We start from the raw sequence: 19,321 nt of genomic DNA, 5'->3' as shown, positions 1-19,321 counted from the left end.
CCCTGCATACAGCCCATCTACCAAATGCTCAAATGAAACACAAGTATCAATAGTACTTACATCATCATCATGAGGCTCCTCCATATGAGTATCCTCATCCATCCATGTCTGCAAACTGCACGACCCTGGTCCAACTTAATCAACCTCAAGTTCATCCTCCATCGTTGTCACGTCTCTAACATCTTCAATCATCACGGCTTCCTCTTCCTGGTCAGCACAATTTGCAACTTTATCCTACTCCATTGTCCAGCCAAGTTGAAGAATTTCTTCTTCAACATTCTTTTCCAAGACTTCAAGCTTATCTCGAATTCGGGGATTCTCTTCTTTCATCCGCTTCAACCTGTATAAGGTAAGCAAGAGCTTCCCTTCGCATTCTTCCAAACTTGCCATGTCTTATCGTTCAGCTTGGCCCAAGCACTAAGCTTCACCCCTGCTAAACCTATTTTTACCATTCACCAGCTTCACCAAGTTTCCTGCAACCATGAACCAGCCCTTATTCCACCTGTATATGAAATCAACTTCTTTCACCTGCAAGTACCTGCTTCCACTGACATCAACTGTCAAGCTTCCAAGTGTACCCACACCTGCACTTCGTCACGAGCAACCCTACTCTAACACCAGCTCCAACCGAGCTCTGATGCCACCTGTCACGCCTCTACACTTGCAGTAGTCTTTCAACCGCTTATAGCGAGGTGCGGCACCACCGAACACTTTTTTTTCACCAATACTTATGTTTGTGGACTACGCCTAACATTCCACTTATCCTACTTAGTTTGTGTTTTGCAACCAAGTATTATTAATGTGTTCCGTTATACCAATGAATACCCATAGACATTCATTATCAACGGCATTATACAAGAGAAATGCACAAAAGTATAAAGGGAGGGGAAACTCCCTGCAATATGAGTCTGCCCGAATATCAGAATATTATTCAATCTTCACTTTTACAATGTACAAGTTAAATCTTGGGAAACCCCAAATTTACACTTAGTCAATTTTCACAACTTCGGAAAACTCGGTTTCCCAGCTCGTCGGCACCTCCGCACGGTCGCCGCACGACTCACCAACCCTTCGTTCACCTCGTCGCACGATCGTGTTGTTTGCCCAACTTGGGCACGCCTCCAAGTCGCCACACACGGGCGCCTCCAACCGAGACACACTTCCGTTCACAACCCAACACACCAACAAGTCTTCGTGCACACTTGCACGATGGGCAGGCACTCACCCAAGTCACCAAGACACCCATGCCAAGCCTTCGCACAAATCGGGCGCCACACGTTCACCATGCACGCCTCACCCAACCATCGGGCACACCTTCGCCCAACACCAAGTGCAACCTTCCACCATTCGACTAGCCCAAGAATGGGCGCATGAGATCTGCGCCTTCACAAAATTGGGGGGCACCTATTTCCCTACATCTACTCATCGTCGTCTGGAGGATCTCGTGCTAGTAGGACCGAATGCTTGAACCCCTTATTTGAGCACTTGGAACATAATGGCACTCCAAAAAATCATCCAGCTAGGGGGCATTATCCCCGCCGGATCAATCCCCACCATCACCTATGTTGGGGGGCAGTATCCCATGCTTAGGGGCATGATTCCCCCCCCCCCCCCCCCCTAGCCATCTTCTCACTAGATCAATATAATTCTAGGCTTAGAACCCAATTCTTTAGGTATGGTCAATTATCCTTTCATTTCTTGGATAATTTGTCCTACCGGCCTCTTTGGCAAGCCATATACATATCACGTATTGTAGATGCTTGATACCATATCTTCAAATATTCTACTATATGTGATACAACGCTTACCACTGAGTCCCCATGTTTGACTTGGTGGGTGGGGATGACCCTAGACCTTCTCCAATAGTTTATTCCTATATTCCTTTCTCACATTGATTCTTCATAAGGAATCATTCTTCCAAGAAGCATTATGGCCATCTTTAGACAAGTAAGGCCACCTACTTGAAAGTCACAGATCCCAGTTCCATTGGTCGGTTCGTCCATAATGAGATCGCCAAATATTTAGGGCCTTCTCCTCCTCTCCAACTTCTTCAACAACTCAATGTGCAAATGAATTTCATTTGGAGACAAGAAACCCTTTTTTAGGAAAAACCCTAGTTTTTTCATCGCCCATGGTGGCTAAACTATAGCTCGATTCGATGAACCTTGAGCACCATTATAAATCTCTCACTAATCTCTATAATGGGTTTCTTTTTGTTTTTGGTAATTTGAAACTTCACCAAGAAGCCATGTTTTCCATGAGGTCTCAATTTTTCCACTCTCAAATTAGATTCTCCTCATATGAGTTGCTTGTACTCTGGTACCACTTTACCTTTGCACTTATCGACTCACGTGTCGACTTTGTCATGAGTAACCATCATTTACTCATGTTTTTATGGTCCCCTTTGGGCCTCCCCCATGTGGCAGAATCATCGAGTCACCCTTTTTCATAGAATCAGAGTCCCATTGAGTAATTTTATAGTGTATCATCCATATTTGCATATCATTCATCCCATTTCACTCATATTTGACCTCCAGCTATATTGATTTGTCTTTCAAAATCTTCCGTCTAAGTATTTGACCATCCCCTCTGGAATCGATTTAGTCATTGTTAGGTCAACCATGCATATTATTCTCTGAAAATGGAAATCGTCAGTCCACCACTCCTCTTATCCTTCCATCATCATCCCTAGTGTCATTCCATCAGTCACATTACTATGATCCTTCTGCCTTTGTTGAGGAATCCTCATTGCCTTGACTTTCGCGAGGCCTCTACTATCGACTTCAACACATTTATTCTGGGAGAGTCGTTTAGAGGGTAGTGTACTTTGGTTCCATATTCCATAATTTTTCAAAACCTCGGATCAAGCAAAGGGAATTTTCATTACCCTTTGACTTGGTTAATTCTCACGTGCTCGACTCCAGCTCATTATCGCACAGTCGAGAATTGTACATCTGATGATCTAGTGATCCAGCCAATTGTACTAACATTTCCTAGGTGTATGTGAGATGTTCTAGACCTCATTATGGGGTGGCCTTTTAGGTAGCCCCCCACATGCCCGAATTCCAGCAACTCATGATCCAACCCCATATGCAATTATGTAGATTTGACTAGTTCGGTCCCTTCTGAACACAATGCTTACAGCATGGTCTATCTATTTAGATGATCCATTCAGATATTTGGAGCCCTTTCCCATTCAATAGGGCTTCTTTGGTTATGAGCCCCCCTCACCATGTCATCTTGAAGGGCATTATGTCTCATGTACTCATATCAGCAGATGTTATCGTATTTAGTTCTAACCTCTTTTTTCCACCCACATTATGTAAATGGGACTCATTGTATCATTGTATCACTTTTTGTCCCATTGATGCCAACACGCTATGTATCATGTATCATGTACTTTGTAGCTCAGTCCCACATTGTTCGGCACACCATTATTATGTGTACTGAGTTATCTCGGTGGGTATGGATATGCCTCCCCCACCTCATTTGAGATCATGTACTCCAAAATAAAAGGAGATTTATATCATATTAGTATGCCTCACCCCCTCCATTATCAATCCTCCTTGTCTCACTTCAACTTTCTCTCTCTCTCTATCTCTTTGACTCTCCTTCTCTGTCTCGCGAAAGTGAAATCTACAACGTATTTCAGTCATATGATTTTCTCCTGACACTCTTACGTTGGGTGGGAATCTATTATCACCAAAAAATGATCACCTAGTCATTTCGTCCTAGGTTGATCGAACTACACTGTTGGATTAATTTACCATAGTAAATTCACTTTCATCTTGAAAATAATTTAGTAAACCATTTTTCCTAAATTATTTCTCATTAAAATTGAAAAAAACCCCATGAAAATAATTGAATAAATCATTATTTAATTAATTTTCTCTAGAAATAATTATTAGATCATTATTTGATAATTATTTTTGGTCACCTTTGACTTAATCATCTTGGAATAATTAAATAAATCACTATTTGCTTATTATTCCTTATTTCTATTTTCAGAATAATTGTTAAACCATTATTTAATAATTATTTCAAATTCACACATTTCTTAATTCTCACAAAGTGATTAATAAATCATTTTTATTTCTTAATTATTTCAACCACTTTCTAAATAAAGATATTTGACCATTTTGAATATCTCCTCCCTCTCCAATATAATAAAGTATTCCCAAAGGCTATATTTTCATTTGGTCGATAATATTTTATTATTTTATAATTCCTAATTTAGCTCAATACTTTGTTATAAAAAGAGGGTTTTTCATTCATTCTTTACCATGATCATTCTAATCATCACCACTATCATCTCATTCCCTTTGAACTCCCACTTGAGTTCAAGCTATTTTCTATGTTTTTTTTTTTGTCCATTTCAATACTGAAAGAGAAAAATGGATCGTTGAAGCACAAGGACATCAAACGACCCATCCCACGGGGGGGGGTCTATAGACCCAATTCTATGATTTCTCCTCATCAGGTGTATCATTCATATTTATAAAATTTGCTTATTCATATGATATATTGGGTTGCTACACTTGTCGTTATATGTTTTTGGTTGCATATGATATTCTGTTGCAGGGTTTTTCTTTCTTTTTCATTGCATATTTGAAGCGTAAACAACCATATTTTTGTTGTTACGGTCACTTGTCAACAGTGGGTTAAGTGAAGCATTTTTGGTACACTTCTATGAAACCTTTATGCTAACAAAATAAGAAAACCTAGTGATTGGGGGGGACTTGAATTTTTCTATTGGTTGGCGGAGATATGTGGTCCCCATGCTCATCCAAATCCTCTCTCAAATTATTTTTCTCACAACTTGAAGGAATGTAATTTATGTGGCGAAGACCTGGTTAAAAATAATCCTACTTGGAGGAACACTATCCTATCTTCTTGGAAATGAAGCGAGACCAAAGCAATTCAGGTAATCTCTTCAATTTTTTCTCATCTTGGTTAAAAGATGCTTCTTTTCACAATCTGGTGACTGAAAACTGGATATCTTTCAATCCTAAAGAAGGTGGTATGACCACAATCAAATTTGTTGAAATTTTTCAAAAGATTAAGCAAGTGACAATTGCATGGGCCTCCAAAAAAAAGAAGCAAGAAGAGGAGGAGCTTAAGGCAATTGAAGAGGAGCTAGAAAGATTGGAAGATTTGAATAGGGAGGGTTATATATGTGATGAATCTAAGCAAAGGGTAATTTAGTTGGAAACCTCAAAGAGGAAAAAATTATAAGATAAGGAGGAAATGTGGCACCTCAAAAGTCGACCGATATGGCTCAAAAGTTGGGATGAAAAAACAATGTTCTTCCAAAAGGTCCAAAATAGTATCTAGGATTTGGAAGATCCTGCTGGTGGAAGGGTTTCATCCTTTGGTGAATTGGTTGCATTGGGGAAAAACTATTTTAGTAGACTTTTTGAATATCCTCCTAAGGCTACTATTGTGAAGGTTATCTCGCTCGTCATGGTTTTCCCTCGATTTGTTTAAAACAAAGAAAATGAATCTCTAATGAAGCTTGTATCAGAGATTAAACTATATAAATTTCTCCACAGTTTGCAATGGGACAAAATCCATGGCCCAGATGGATGGTTGATCGAATTATTTATTGAGTTGTGTGATATTCTTGTCGAGGATCTCCTAAAAGTGGTAGAAGATTCATTATCAAATGGTAGAATTTGTGATCCCTTTAATGTCACTTTCATTGCTCTAATCCCCAAAGCTGACTCGCTCCGATATTTTGATAATTTTCGACCTATTTCACTCTATAATTTCATATATAAAGTTATTGAAAAAATAACCGCGAACAGGCTCAAACCAATTCTCTCAATGAACATGTCAAAGGAGAAATTTTCCTTTTGGGGGGAAGACAGATTCATGAAGCTATTGGGAACACTCAACAAGGATTACACAACCTCAAAACAAGGAATCTTAAAGATTTGGTTTTAAAGATTGATCTTTCGAAATCTTATGAAAAATTAAGTTGGATTTATATATGAATGTTGATGACCTACCTTGGCTACAAAGTTCCATTCATAAGTTGGGTCATGAGCTGCATCACATTTGTCTCCTTTGATGTTCTTATCAATGGAGTGGCCACTTCTTTTTTCCATGCACATAGGGGATTACGTCGAGGTTGACCCTTATCATCCCCTTCGCACTTCCTGCTTATGGTTTAGGGGCTTAGAATATTGTTAATAGATGTTAAAAGAAGAGGAGTTCTCAGAGGTATTGTGGTTGTTGAGGCTTTCTTTAGCCCCATTTTTTATTTGTCAATGGTGTCCTATTGTTCTGTGATGGGTCTCGACGAGATGTGGCATCCATAAGGAAGGTTCTATTACTATTTAGAAAAGCCACCGATATGTAGGTAAATCATCTAAAGTCATCTCTCTCCCACAAAGGACTAGCCAGGGACGAATCTATGTATGCCCAGAATATCCTTCCCTTTCAATTTAAGCCACTTGATGATGGCCTTCGATATATGGGTTTCTTCCTAAAGCCAAATGATTACCGGAAGACTGACTAGCAATCACATGCAAGTAGATTGATACTCACTAAATTAGTGCTCGAAGTGGTCCTAGTTTTCTGGTCCTCCCTTTCATGGATCCCCAAAGGTACCCTTTCCCCAGGTTCACAAAATATGTTGTCAATATCTATGAGCTGGTCAGAAGGAGGACATATTTTTCTGCTTTGGTAAAATGGGACAAAATATCATTGCCAAAGGAATGGGGAAGTGTGGGTTTAAAAGACTTACACTTGTTCGCAAAGGCTCTAGCAACAAAAGTGAGATGGTGTTTTATTTCCACCAACATTCTATGGAAAGAGGTTGTGTATCAAAAATACCTTCAGCCTTGGACTATCGTGGATTGGATTCAAGCTCTAGAGAACAAGTGTGAATAAGAACTACCTTGGGTTGGAAGTGGCCCAAATTACTGTCTTCCACCTAAGCTTATTGACTTCCTACAGGATCAAGGTCGACACACTCTAGCACAGAAATTGGATGAGAACACAACATCAATTTGGGGACAGGGTTGGTACTCTACCTAGAAGCTTCAAATCTCTATGGATTGGGCTAAACAATGGCATCGGTTCATCACAAGTTTAAATTTTGCTCATGTCTGCATCAGGGATAAAGAGGACTTCCTAGTATGGGCACACTCCCCGTCTGGGGTATAAAATCCAAAATCGGGTTACGTTTTCCTTATTGAATATAGGAAAATAGAAATCGTCTCATGGTGGTGGGAAAAGTGATGGAAATTTGAATGTTCTGCAAAATCTTTCCTTTTTCAATGGCGTATATTGGAAAAATGAGTCCCTACAGGGAACAATCCCATTGAGAGAGGCATCATAGGCCTAAGTTGGTGCCCATTGTGTAAAAATTCAGAGGAGTCTGTCAGTCGGCTATTCTTTCTAAGCCCTTTTTCTCTAGCAATATGGTCGTCTGTTCGTTCTTTGGGTAAAACATTTCAATGGAAGGGTGAGTCATATCGATATGCACGGAAAAACTAGTGGAACAGAGTATACCTAAAGCAACTCAGATGTATTATGTTACTAATCTCATAGGGAATCTGGCTTGCATGAAATGTCGAGGTCTTTCAGGATAAAACATCAATTCCAGACAAGGTCGCTGCTTAGATTTTGGGTATTTTTTCCCTGTTTTTTGCATTGACTTTCCACCTCACCCACGAATCATTTCAGAAGAAACCATCGATTTTTCTTTTCCTTGGATGGATTTTGATGGCGCCTCTCTTGCTAGAGGAGCCTGTGGGGGTAGGGTTGTCCTACATTTGTCACAAAACCACTCTTTTATGCTGAAAAGTGGATTGCGTCAAGGCAAAACAATTTTCCTAAGCTTATGATCCTAAAATTGCTTTTGTTGTTTTTCATTGAAAAAGAAGTTCATCGTATACAAATCTTTGGAGATTCAAAAATAGTCATAAATTGGTTCAACAAAACTACTAGATGCTGCATGCACACACTCAGTCCCATTTTAGAAGAGATAAATTATTTAAAGCAATGTCTTGATGAAATCTATGTTTGAATTATAAGGAAAGAAATGGGGTTGTCGATGTTCTTTCTAAGGAGGATGCTACATAGTATCTGGGCACATGGCACATCACAGAGCGCACAAATGAAAAGAGCATGGATTCTACCATAGGCCCTTCATAGAGGGCATTCATTCTGGGCACTGATTTCTCACTACGTATACTTATCTGCTTCTCTTTATTTCTATATTCCTATGCTAAATACTCAACACAGTCTATACTAGTTTATTTTTTGAGGAAAATTCTTATGTTTTACATTGTTTTATGTATTTATTTTTTATATATATTCGGATGTATATATACAAGACAAACAGTTCAAACACAAATAGTGTTTTTTGGTACAGCCACATGTGGCTAAGGTTTTGAGGGCTCTCCATGGGCATTTAGAATGTAATTTTCACATCTAATGAAACTTACCATTTTTTCCTTGGTTAATAAAAAAAATGTAAAAATTTGATTTTGAAATGAGTTGTGGTTTTTTTAGCATGTGGTAATGGTATTGTAACAAAGCGTAAATTATTATGATATTTGAGGAATAGAAACTTTTTCATATTTTTTTATTTTTAATATAATTTTTATATTTGAGAACTCAATTTAAAACACATAAAAATAGTCATCAAGCAATTAGAAAAAAATATATATATATTTTAAGAAACTTTATATATATATCTTCAAAAATTTAATAAACTTCATAGAATTTGTTTAAAATTTTCAAAACTAATTGAAATTCAAACCTTTTTTACTAAAATAAAAAACAATATAACATAAAAATCAAACCTCAAATAACAAAAAAGAAATTGTGGAACCCATATGGTTGTGCATAACTAAATGGAATTAAAATTGAGGAACCTATGTGGTTGTGCATAATTAAACCAGTGCTCCATGCTAAGTTTTGGAGTTTTTGGCCTCTGGTGAAAAAAAAATTGGCCAAATCTTATTTTTCGTTATTTAAAATGGGTTTTTGACTATATATATGGATTCAAACTTGTGATTCCAAGAAATTTGTGTTGGATTACGGGAAAATATGCCTAAAAACCTTCAAAACATGGAATAGATAAATTACATTAAATTAATAATGGTTAATAGGCTCCCGGATGCAGGTGTTCAATTGGCATGATGGTACGAAGGTGGCGTTTCACATGGGCAGGTGTCAGCCCATGCACGCCACGAGGTACCTTGCAGATCGAGTGAGCTGGTCTCACGCAGGGTTTTTAATGCGGTTCTTTTACTCCTCCATCTACCTCCTGGTAAATTGTGCAATGGCGCTTCAAAATGTTTGTGCTCCCGCGGCCTCCTCGCATTCCTCTGCGGTCTCTTGGCATTCCTCGGCGGCCTCTTCGCATTCCTCTGCAGCCACTTCGCACTCCTCTGTGGTGTTGTTGGTAGCTCAGGGGCATTCACTCTCTGTGCCCAAGTCCGTCTCTGTTTCAGGCTCGAGAGTGTTTCACAGGCAATACGCTCCAGTTCAACGGGCTCACGTTCTGGTTAGTCACTCCCCTCCGTGTATTTGTGCGCTGGTTAATCCACTGTATATTGCAATGCCGAGAGAGCGTCCTAGAATGGGAAGCAGACGCGGAGGCTCCCGTGGACGTGCCACCACTCAGAGGTCTGCCCCCATCTCCCCCTCTTCCTCGGTCGAGTTGGCACCTGAGCAAAATCGCCCTCATGTTTCCAGAGCTGGAAGAGGCAGAGGTCACGGGCGTGGAAGGATGGTTGAATGTGAGCATGCGGCGCATCCAACAGTCCGTTATCGTATCCCCTGCACTCTTGCCAATTCCACTTTCTTAGTTTCTGTTACTATAGAAAATTGTGAAAATCTCAGCGGCCAGGCAGCAGCACATCAGGCAATTCCGCCAGAACAAGGGACAGCGCCTCCAATTGATACTCAACGCCCGGTCATGGGAAGCTCCTCCTTGGCGACTCAAGCTGCCCCTGCTGGTCCAAGCGAGCCTGCTCAGGGAGTCCCAACCGGCTCGGTGGTCCTTCGCTCAGACTCGGAAGACTCTTTGCAATTTGGGTGCAGGGTAGTGGAGGAACCCTACACTACGGATGACGACTGATCTTGTATGGCATTCTGCTCTCGGCAGCCTAAGAAGTAGGCGCATTACTCTGTTTTTGAAACTCGCAATTCTGCCTGTGTCAGGTCATAGTATGTGTCTATATGTCTCTATGACGACTGTTTGGGTCTGTATATCTGAAAGTCCTTGTTTAGCGCTGTACAACAGCGCAATGGTTGTTTGCCTCAGTTTTTCCCTGTTTCGCAATGTTTAGAGTCTTAGGAAAAGATGTAACAGAAGGAAGTCCACCAATTTTGGAATGTGTTCAGCTGGGCTAATTGTCAATCTCATGGCAAGATTTTCAAGGCTACGGCCTTGCTGTAACTTTTTGAATCTTTTTGTATAATAATAGAAGTAGACAGATTGAGAAAAAAATAATGGTTAATAGGCAAATGGAATCCTATAGTCTTGCTTTTGGAGGAACTAATAATGTTATGAAACCAGCTCAAGAAAAGATAGAAAAGAAAGATCAACGCCTTAGAATTCAGCCTCTTCGAGGGGGCAACCTCCTTTACATTACATAAATGAACAATTCTTGGATGATACAAATGACATAACCTCCTTTCTATATATAGGAGTCTAATGAGTCACAATATAATCCAGCCGACCTAACAATAATAATATAAAGCCACAAAAATAATAATAGAGGGATTCTATGGGGCACAGAAATAACAATATGGGGGTAATAGGGGCACAACAATATAAATAAGGGGTATAACTACAATAGTAATGGGGTAATCACTAGTATTATAGGGACCCAACATGCCCCTCTCCTTCAAAAAAGTGTTGTCCTCAATGCTTGAGCAGTTCTGGATACTTCTGCATAAAATTCTCATCCTCCCATGTGGAATCTTCAGCGGATAAGTTCTTCCACTTGATAAGATACTCTGAAATTGATCGATTTCGTAGCTGTCGAGTTCTTGTTTCTGTGACTGCTTCCGGTTCCAATATAATTTTTCCTTCCTCGTCAAGTTCTGGCAATATTGTTTGAACTGGGAGCTTGTCGCCTATAACCTTCTTTAAACATGAAACATGGAAAACTGGGTGCAATCGAGAAGCTGCAGGAAGCTCCAATTTGTATGCCATAGTACCAATCTTTTCCAACACCTTGTACGGACCATAATACTTTGGTGATAATTTATTATCCTTCTTAGCTTGCTTTAGGGACATTTGCTTATATGGTTGTAGCCGTAGGAATACCCAATCACCTACATCAAAACTTCTTTCACTGCGATGTTGATCTGCCTGTTGTTTCATTCTATTTTGTGCCAACATGAGGTTATCCTTTAAGAGTTGGAGGACTTGTTGTTGATGTTCGATGTGATGTTCCACTGCCTGAACCTAATAATTTTTCTTAAATATGATGTGATTGATGGTGGTTGGTACCCATAAAGTGCCATAAATGGGGTCATTTTTGTTGCTGTATGGAAGGAAGTGTTATACCACCATTCAGCCAGAGGCAACCATTTGACCCATTGTGTCTGTTTATCAGATACAAAGCAACGAAGATATCCTTCCAAACATTTGTTTACTATCTCAGTTTGCCCATTAGATTGAGGATGATAAGATGAGCTATGAGCTAACTGAGTACCAAGACAAGAAAATAATTCTGTCCAAAAATTTCCAGTGAAAATGGGATCTCTATCACTTACAATAATCTTTGGGTTTCCATGTAGCTTTTGAACTGTTTCCATAAATGCAGTAGAAACTGTACTGGCTTTAAATGGATGTGATAATGCACAAAAGTGTGCATACTTGGTAAGTCTGTCAACTACCACCATGATGACACTCTTTCCCTCAGACTTGGGTAAACCTGTGATAAAATCCATTGAAACCTCCTCCCAACGTTGGCTTGGAATGGATAAAGGTTGTAATAGACCCGGTGTCTTAATTGTTTCAACTTTATTTTGTTGGCAAACCAAACATTCCGCCACAAACTTTTGAATATCTGATTTAAGGCCATCCCAAAAAAATTCCTTCTTAACCCTGTGGTAAGTTTTTAAAAATCCTGAGTGCCCTCCTAAGGGAGAAGTGTGCAATTCCATAAGAATCTTTTGTTTTAGCTGGGAATTCTTACAGAGGTATAAGCGATCTTTGTACCATAACGAATCATTTTGCCAGCTAAATGTATCAGAAGTACTGGAATCTTGTTGTAGCTTTCGAATAAGTGCCCACACTTCTTCGTCATTCTTCCATTCCTCCTTTGCTTCGTTTATCCAATCTGGTTGGATAATAGAAATGGCACACAACAATGCTTCCATATCCTCATCCTTTCTTGAGAGTGCATCTGCCACCACATTTTTCTTTCCTTTTTTGTAGATGATTTCAAAGTCATAACCCAACATCTTTGTGACCCACTTTTGTTGCTCTTCAGAGGATAATCTTTGTTCTAAAAAGTATTTAAGGCTATCATGATCTGTTTTTACCTTGAAGTGTCTTCCCATTAGGTAGGGTCGCCATTTCTTAAGTGCATGGAGTATTGCCAACATTTCCTTCTCATAAATAGCTTTTCTTAAAAACTTTCCCTTGATTGGACGACTTTCAAAAGCAATGGGTCTTTCATCTTGCATTAGAACAGCACCAATTCCATTTCCTGAAGCATCACATTCCACAATAAAGGTTTTTGTGAAGTCTGGTGTAGCTAAGACCGGTGCTTGGCACATTGCCTCTTTAAGATGTTTAAAGGCCTTTGTTGCTTCCGGAGTCCATGAAAATGAATCTTTCTTCAATAATGTTGTTAGAGGTGCTGCTATTCTCCCATAATTCTTAACAAACTTGCGATAATACCCTGTCAACCCAAGAAATCCTCGCAGATGCTTTATGGATGTGGGGATTTTCCATTCCTTAATGGCTTTAATTTTGCTAGGGTCTACCTTAACTCCTTCATGAGATACAATATGACCCAAATATTCCACCTCCTGGACTCCAAAGAAACATTTGGATCTTTTTGCATATAATTGTTTCTCCTCCAATAGTTGTAGCACCTTGTCAACATGTTCAACATGATCCTTCCAAGACTTGCTGTAGATTAGTATATCATCAAAAAATACTAACACAAATTTTCTAAGGAATGGTTTGAAAATTGAATTCATCAAACCTTGAAATGTTGAAGGTGCATTGGTAAGGCCAAAAGGCATGACCAAAAATTCATAATGACCCTCATGAGTTCTAAATGCCGTTTTCGGAATGTCTTCAATCTTCATTCTGATTTGATGATATCCCGAACGAAGATCCAACTTGGTGAAGTAAATTGATCCATGCAATTCATCCAGTAATTCATCAATGACAGGAATGGGGAACTTATCTTTAATAGTGAGCTTGTTGAGCTCCCTATAATCTGGACACATGCGCCATGATCCATCCTTCTTGTGCACCAATACTACTGGAGCTGAGAAAGAACTTTGACTTGGTTGAATTATACCAGCCTCTAGCATTTCTGCAACCATACGTTCAATTTCACTTTTTTGGACATATGGATATCTGTACGGCCTGATGTTTGGAGGAACACTTCCTGGAATCAGATGAATAGCATGATCATGATCACGCATAGGTGGGAGACCTTTGGGAGTCTCAAATACCTTGGAATGATTGTCCAGGACTTTTTGGAGATCTGGAGAAATAGATGATTCCAATGTGGAAACATCTAGCGAACATAATTGTGCAATTACACCTCTTTGCTCCTTTTTTAGAAGCTTTGTCATGCCATTAGAGCTGATTATCTTTCCTGGTTTCCCTGCAATACCCCTTAATTCAACTTCCTTTCCTTCCACAGAAAATTTCATGAAAAGTTCTTGAAAATTAAAAGCTATTGTACCCAAGGATTGTAGCCATTGGACTCCTAGTACAACATCAACACCTCCCATTGGAATGGAAAGCATTGGGCTAGTCAATACATATTCTCCCATGGATAGCTTGATATTATGGCACTTTCCAGAACAATTTATTGTTCCTCCATTTGCAATCATCACTTGACACTCTGGTGCTGGATATAGGAAGCAATTCAATTCTTTTGCTACCCTACAATGAATAAAATTGTGGGTGCTTCCTGAATCAATCAACACTATTACCTTTTTCTTCTTGATTTGTCCTTCTATCTTGATGGTTTGAGGAGTGGTAATTCCCGCCAATGCATTACAAGATATGGTCGGATTTATTTGTTCTTCATCTAGGCTTTGTTCCTGGAATATATCCTCTTCTTTTGACCTTTCTTGCTCCTTTTCTTCTTCCTCTTCACAATCTATGTAGAATAATTTCTTCTCAGCACACTTATGACCTTTTGTGTATTTTCTATCACAATTGTAACAAAGCCCTTTTGCTCTTTTTTCTTCCAATTTTTGTGGTGTCAACCTTGTAGGTTGTGGAAGACTATGGGCAACAACACTTCCGTCTTTATAGTTGTGAATGGTATGCTTCCTAGTTGCCATAATTTTGCTTTCCATTTTTCTTGCTAACCTGAATGCCTTCTCTAATGAATCAGGTTCCCAAAGGCGGACATCATGTTGGATATTATCCTTTAAAGACCCTATGAACACATCAATCCTATGCTCCTCTGGAATATCTTTTACCCTTATGTTCAATTTTTGGAACTCCTCAATGTGCTCCATTATTGAACCCTTTTGTTTGAGACTTATCAATTGGCTAAAAAAAGTGTTGCTTTTTGTATCCTCATAATGTGCTATCAATTCTTCCGTAAAAATTGCCCAAGTGATAAATTGTTTACAAGAACAAAGCCATTGATACCATACAAACTGATTTGGTTCCAATATACAGTTGCCATACGTACCTTTTGTGCGTTTTGCACATTATTGAGATCGAAGAATTGCTCCATCTGTAATATCCATGTGGCGGGATCCTTGCCATCAAACTTCCTCATATCGATTTTTGGAATATGGTGATTCTTCAATCCAACATTAGCATCTATGGAATCATGATTAACATTTCTTTTGTTCTCATCATGAGTTTCCTTTAGTACCCTTTCACCCTTAGGGACCATTTCTTGTAGCAACTTATTCATATTTATCTTCAATTCGTCCATGTCTGTCTTCAAATCTATCTTCAAATCATCCATCTTAGCTTCCACGTCAATCATCTTAGCTTCTACGCCTTTCTTTAAACAGCCCATCTTATCTTCTACACCTTTCTTTAAACCATCCATCTTAGCTTCTACATCTTTCTTTAAACCATCCATCTTATATTCTGTTCCTTTTTGTGCAAGGGACAGTTGTTGCACTTGGTCTTGTAATTTTGATATATCATGTTGCATTTCTTCCTCTTCTTCATGAGTCATGCTAGAGATTTCAGGTTCCTTACTAGGTGTTTGAATTTTCTTTCCTAGAGACATTAGTTACCAATAATAATGCTCTACTATGCCCTTTGAATTCCTTCAAAATAAATTTTCAAACCAAGCTTAGGCAAAAATTTAAGAAAATCTACACACCTTTTTTCACTTTGTAGGAGCTCGATATTGCCTCTGATGTATCTCTATACTTTCCAATCATCTAGTTCTGAATTTGTGATCTGTAGTAGCCCTCTGTGTCCTCTTTCCAATGCCACAAGTCTGACCCAAATTGGATTCTCCAAGGAAGAGTTATGTGAAATCTCCCACAGTGACTTGCTTTTAGACTAGTTCAGTAGAGCGAACTTGTACGACTTGCCACGAGTCACTGTTTCAACCTTTGGATCTGAAACTTGCATACAAGAAACTACAGTCCATCCTCTTTCTGTACCTTCTTACGAAATTTCAATCCGATCCCCAGAGAGAAAGTTATGACGATTTTCCCCAGGTCACCTGTTTTGAATGTAATTCAGGAGTCTGTAAAAAGACCAACTTCCTCAGATCATATCTCCGCAAATATCACGCGAAAAGATCTGAAATTCTGACCCAAAGTTCAGTGAGATTTCTTCTCAAATGGGTTTTTTTTGCGACTTCTGAAACGTCACAGAAAAAGCTTTATAGCGAAAATGCCACGATGACCTGTTTGGAGCAGCGAAACCCTAAAATCCAAAGCTCTGATACCAAATGTTATGAAACCAGCTCAAGAAAAGATAGAAAAGAAAGATCAACGCCTTAGAATTCAGCCTCTTCGAGGGGGCAACCTCCTTTACATTACATAAATGAACAATTCTTGGATGATACAAATGACATAACCTCCTTTCTATATATAGGAGTCTAATGAGTCACAATATAATCCAGCCGACCTAACAATAATAATATAAAGCCACAAAAATAACAATAGAGGGATTCTATGGGGCACAGAAATAACAATATGGGGGTAATAGGGGCACAACAATATAAATAAGGGGTATAACTACAATAGTAATGGGGTAATCACTAGTATTATAGGGACCCAACAAATAAATTGAAATGTGAAGTAGATAAATTAGTTGCACGCACATGGACTTCAATAAATTTAGGTGGGTAGTAACCACACATTTACAATTTTACTCCCACATAAATGCTGAGTAAAACATAAATAATGGTGAGAAGTAGTTCATGCTAAATATATTTATTTATGTAATATTCTTATCCATTTTTATGCAAATAATTGCTTAAATTATGGTGGGAAGTAACCCATGGAAAATATTAAAAATAAAAAATTACTACAAAAATATCTCAAAATAATGCATGAATATTGCAACCATGTCCATAAATTATGGCATAAAATATGTGAGGTAATTATCCACATGGTATTATCTTGTGCAAACACTGCAATAAGGCCTTCAAATTATGATCCAACCAATTGCTGAAATCTCGCTTTCGCAAGGACTAATAAAGAAAAAGGCCATATAATCTTTTTAATAAAAATTAATAGCCAAAAAATAAATAAATAAAAAACTTAAGTAAATGATTTCAAAAAATTAATAACTACCAAATGAAATGAAATGATATTTTAACATCCACGAGACTAAAAATACTCTATGGGACTATTATTTCCTTGCTTTTGTCTTTTGCAATTCAATCATTTTCTTGTTCAAATTGATGATGAGCTAGCCCATCTTTCCAACAAGCCCCTCGTTGAAAAGACAATGCCAAGAAATTGATATTAGCATATTCCCATAGCTTTCTCAGATGTCTTTGAATGCATCACATTCCAAAATGAAATGTTTCTCTGATTCCACTGCCCCAGGCGTGAAAAATGTACACACCCATTCTTCCCAAGCTTCTTTAGGCCTTTTCCACCACCCTATTTCACACCAAAGTTAATGTGAATTAGTTCTTAATTGAGTAATAAGAACCTTTGTCGTCCACGGAATGCCAGATCCAATGAACTCTTTTTGTTGTTGATCACACATAGGGTTGAATTCCTCAATGTAGTACTTCTTCTTTCTACCAAACTATTTTCCCCGTACCCGTTTACCAAACTTCTCCATAACAAAATCCTTTAGCTCCTTGCTATTTGTGGGACAAACATTGAGGCAGATATTCCATTTTTTCATACATATGTAGTTATGTTTCATCCATTTTTTCTTTCTTTCACTCATGCCTTCATTGAATATAACATTAGGCCATCTACCTACACCTATTTGCTCAATTATTTTTAGATATCTTATGATCCGCACCACTTCTCCATAACAAAATCCTTTAGCTCCTTGCAATTTGTGGGACAAACATTGAGGTAGATATTCCATTTTTTCATCCATATGTAGTTTTGTTTCATCCATGTTTTCTTTCTTCACTCATGCCTTCATTGAAGATAACATTAGGCCATCTACCTACACCTATTTGCTCAAATATTTTTAGATATCTTTTGAGCCGCACCATAGCAATTGCTTCAATGGGAGTTTCTCCTGTTTCACTCAACATTATCTCATAAGATGCCGATTTTTTTTTTGAACTTGCTCATGATCAAGCGTTTTTGGATTTTCTCAATTTGTTTCCATTTTGAGATGGGGTGCTGCTAGCCCACAATTCACGCCCATATAGCATCACTAGACAAACTATTAGTCCAAAAAGTGTTTTAGTTGTTTTACAATCCCATAACTCTGCCTCTCTACATCTGTTTTGAAGAGCATATAATTCTTTCCACCCTCCTCAAATTATTTTCTTTATGCATTCCTCCCAATTATGTTTGTTGCTAAAATCAATCCTGAGGTACTTGTACTCATTTACTTCTTCAAGAATGTTGCCTTCAAAGGAGAATGTATGTTGGCTATGCTTCTTTTTATTAGAGAAAATCATTATTTTGGTATTTCTAGTATTGACTTGCATCCCCACTTCTCTAAAAAAATGCTCAAGGGCATATAGGTGCATTTGCAATCCATGGGCCGATTTAGAAATCAATACAAGATCATCCGCATAAAAAATAAACTTTATCACAAACTCCCCCAACCAAACACCATCTCCACCTTGCAAATTTATCCACTCTTCCAGTTTTTCAATATATAAGCCAAAAAGAGTAAGAGATAGAGGGCAACCTTGCTTGACTCTAATGTCACTTCTAAAGCTTTCTGAAGCACCTGCTGAGGTTCTAATTTTGACTTTCACCTCTACATAAAGTCTATGGACAATGGCTCTATAATGCAAAGGAATTTCAATTTCTTCCATTCTACGCCACAACGTATCTCTAAGGATTGTGTCAAATTCCTTTTTGAAGTCAACAAAGCAACATAATGCTTCTTCTTCGTCCTCCCAAACCTTTTCAACAATGTGCCTCAACATGATACCATGATCCATTGTAGAATGCTTCGGCCTAAAACTCTTTTGTCCTCTTTCCCCTCTTTTCTTTTACTTATGCCCACTTACTGATTCTATTTTCTTTTATGCTACCGAAAATATTTGCAAACAAAGGATTGATCATAATGGTTCTATAATTGGAAGGATTATTAATGTCTCCACTTTTAAAAAGGGGTATTGCTAGGTTAGTTTTCCAGTCCCTTGGGAATCCTTGCTAAATGATGTTGTTAAATATTTCCATGTTGTGCGGTGCAAGAGTGTTCATTCCCCATTTTAGATACTCTGCTTGAAGCTCAACCAAGTCCTTTTCCTTTCATGTTTTCAGCTTCTTAATTCCAATCTCCACCTCCTGTAACATGAAGAGCTTTGTAGTTGTGTTAATCTTATAGGGAGGCTCCACCTCTGATTCTTTCTCATAGAGTTTCTTTGCATATTCAAACCATTGATTGGCTGTAATATTATTTTCGATTTGCTTCTTCCTTGGTTGAAGTTCCTGCTAGAAAAGCTTTGGGTTATTCTTGCTTAGATATATTAACTCCTCGCCTTAT

Source organism: Pinus tabuliformis, chromosome 4_1 (assembly GCF_031772625.1).
Source record: "Pinus tabuliformis cultivar Carrire ecotype Pingquan chromosome 4_1, CPIR1, whole genome shotgun sequence".
Taxonomy (NCBI): domain Eukaryota; kingdom Viridiplantae; phylum Streptophyta; class Pinopsida; order Pinales; family Pinaceae; genus Pinus; species Pinus tabuliformis.
The sequence above is the reverse complement of the archived record's forward strand: the minus strand, read 5'-3'. Positions refer to the sequence as shown.